Genomic DNA, 2,840 nt, shown 5'->3' on the forward strand with positions numbered 1-2,840 from the left:
AACTTTTTAAAATGTCTCAAAACTTCAATTAACTTCATATTAATATTGTAGTGCTATACAACAAAATTAATAGCCAATTTAATTAAATTTAACCAATTTATGTCGTTAGTTACATTTAAAATTATATTCTAATTCAAACAGAAAAGCCTCTTGACAACATAATTATGGAGTGTGATTTATTTTCAACTCGAAATATCTTCAAACTAACGAAATATAAAGTTATTAATGAAGAAAATCCATCTGGATAACAGCAGACTGACTGCTCGTAAAATATACGACAGGTCTGGACCACTCCTGAATTTTGTTCGTATCTGAAGAAAATCTTAGGATACAAAAAAATTGGTGAATGCTACAAATTCTCCTAAATCACTCGTACGCACAACTTAAGAATAAATCTGTTCGTACGAACGGTTCTTGCATGAGGCCCATTGTCATCCATGCTGGACAACTGCACATCATAATAGCAGCCACAATCTCACTTTTATTTTTAAAATCATGGAAAAGCACGTCTGCAGCCTCAAACGCTTCTTTCATAACTTTGTCAACGCTGAAAGACATTTTTTGTGTTGAGGCAGGATGCGGCTGCATTAGCAGCCTTCCCTTTGCTTTGGTGTTGGACCGAGTGAAAATCGATGCTGTGCTGCAAAGCTTGTTTTTCAGCTCCGGAACATTCTGAGTTCGGTTTAGGAGGGAAATCTGCCTCCTAGCATTTGTGCATTGTTTTGAAAAAAATGCCGTTCCACATTATCCTTTTTGGACAAGACAGCGTTCAAATTACATATGAGTCCTCTTCCCACGCCAGGTGAAAATAATAAGTTTTTGTTTGCTTGTTAGCTCATTTTTCGTTAATTTTTTCCACCTCTCTGCCATGTTTTGAACACGTGACCCTAAAGTCTCGTGAGATCATGTTTGGAGTACTGTTTCACAGCACCCAAAACCCGCGAGACTACGTCTGTGGGAATTTATGTGGAGGGCAGAGGAAGCGCTTCCAAGGCTGGAATGTTAAATAAACAAGGTTGCATTATACAAGTCTCGCAAGATCGGCTGGCAAGCAGTCCGCGAGCGACCGGTAGATCGCGCTCGACTGGTTGGGCACCTCTGATCTAGATAAACTGTTACCTATCACTATAGGTACTCATTTCTTACAAGTTAAATTGCAAGGAAAGCAAAAACTGATCTAAAAAGTACATAGAAAAAAACTGACCCTCTGTGGAAACTGAAGTGGAAAATGTTTAACCAATGTAAACCTAATACACGTCATTTTTGACATTCAGTACTTTTACTTTTAATACTCAAGTAAATTTTAAATCAGAAATATACCTTTAATACTTAAGTACAGTGAATGTCAAATAATTCAAAACTTTTACTCAAGTGCCATTCTTAGAGGAGACTTTAACTTTTGCCAAAGCAATTTTATGATAAGATACTTGCACGTTTACTCAAGGATCATTTTGAGGTACTTTTAAAACACTGCTACTAAAACAGAGTCTTTATAGAATCCGTCTTGTCTCGAGTTATAACTAAAGTATTAGATTTAAAGTTAAAGCAACAAGTCCGACTCTCAGCTGCCCAGCGATCAACCAGCTGAATTGTTACAGCTTCTTCAAAGCTCAGCCAAAATAGTCAAAAAGACAAATCACGTCCTTCCCACAATCCCCCCACTCAGGGACATGCAGAGACCCTCTTCTCACAAAACGTCCAAAACAGTGAGGTCTTTAGATTTGTATCATCATGAGTTGCTGTACGACAGGACCCCTGATCTGGAACGTTTATGAAAGTTGTTCTGTCAGYTGGTTTTAATAATGATCTCTGACTGCAATGGTTTTAAGTGTAAGAAGTTAAAATATATTTTAAAAGACTAAATATAGAAAACAATTCATATAAGGTGAGTTAATTTAGGTTTAGTGTGGTTTCTTATTGTCTGGATGTTGTTTATTTCAGAACCTTACAGTCAGTAAACCGACTCTTTCGTTTAATAAATTAAGCTGTGTCCACTCTTGCAGCTTTGTGTGCAGCACCGCATGCAGACCTGGTGAAATCATTATATTTTAATGACCTTAACTGGATGATTTCTGCCTTTATTACATCCCAACTGGATCAGTACAAGTCCCAGCATGTTAGTGTACATCAGGCCGGCCAGTCCTGCATTTAGTTCAGAACACTGCAGCTCCTTTTTTAACTTGAACAAAACAAACATAAACATATCTAACCAGTGCTGCTTCCTTTCATTGACTTCCTGTTTGTTTCAGAGATGACGTTAAAGTTTTATTGATGATCTATAAGGTCCTGAATGAACAGACTCCTGCAGACCTGTCTGACCTCCTGCTGCCTTGTGTGACCTCCAGATTTATTAGATCTGATGATTGTTTTTAGTTGTCCTGAGGTCCAGCCTGGTTCTTTTGCGTCATACAAGCTTCAACTCTTGGAGTTTTCATCACATCTTAAAACAGATTTGTTCTCACAGCATGAGAGTTTACTCTTTTTTTTCTTCCATTTAATGATTTTAGTTTGTCTTGTCATATTTTCAGTGGATTTCGTCTTGTGAACTATTGTAATTTGTTGTTTTTGTTAATGGCACTTTGGCCAACCACAGTAGTTTTTAACTGTGACAAACAGTATCACTAAATTAGGTTTGATTGAGACATTGTTGTATTGTTGTCACTAAAGTCAATTGAAACCAGCAACAAGTAAGTCAGTGGTTGTCAAACTTTTTTCTTCTTCTTTTTGTTTTACATAATTGTTCACATTTTCCAGACACATATGGGAAGGAATTAATGTAGGCAATCCTGGCCAAAATGGTTCAAAATGTCCTGATGCATCTCAGTAATCCAGGTAAAAAA

At 37.0% G+C, this 2,840-nt stretch overlaps 1 protein-coding gene across 1 annotated transcript in view; it reads left to right on the forward strand.

Annotated features, from left to right (window-relative positions):
* slc18a2 (solute carrier family 18 member 2) overlaps positions 1-2,840 on the forward strand; it is a 36,270-nt gene that overhangs the window by 9,729 nt on the left and 23,701 nt on the right. The gene's annotated exons all lie outside the window — the stretch shown is intronic.

Source organism: Austrofundulus limnaeus, unplaced genomic scaffold (assembly GCF_001266775.1).
Source record: "Austrofundulus limnaeus strain Quisiro unplaced genomic scaffold, Austrofundulus_limnaeus-1.0 Scaffold0, whole genome shotgun sequence".
NCBI lineage: Eukaryota > Metazoa > Chordata > Actinopteri > Cyprinodontiformes > Rivulidae > Austrofundulus > Austrofundulus limnaeus.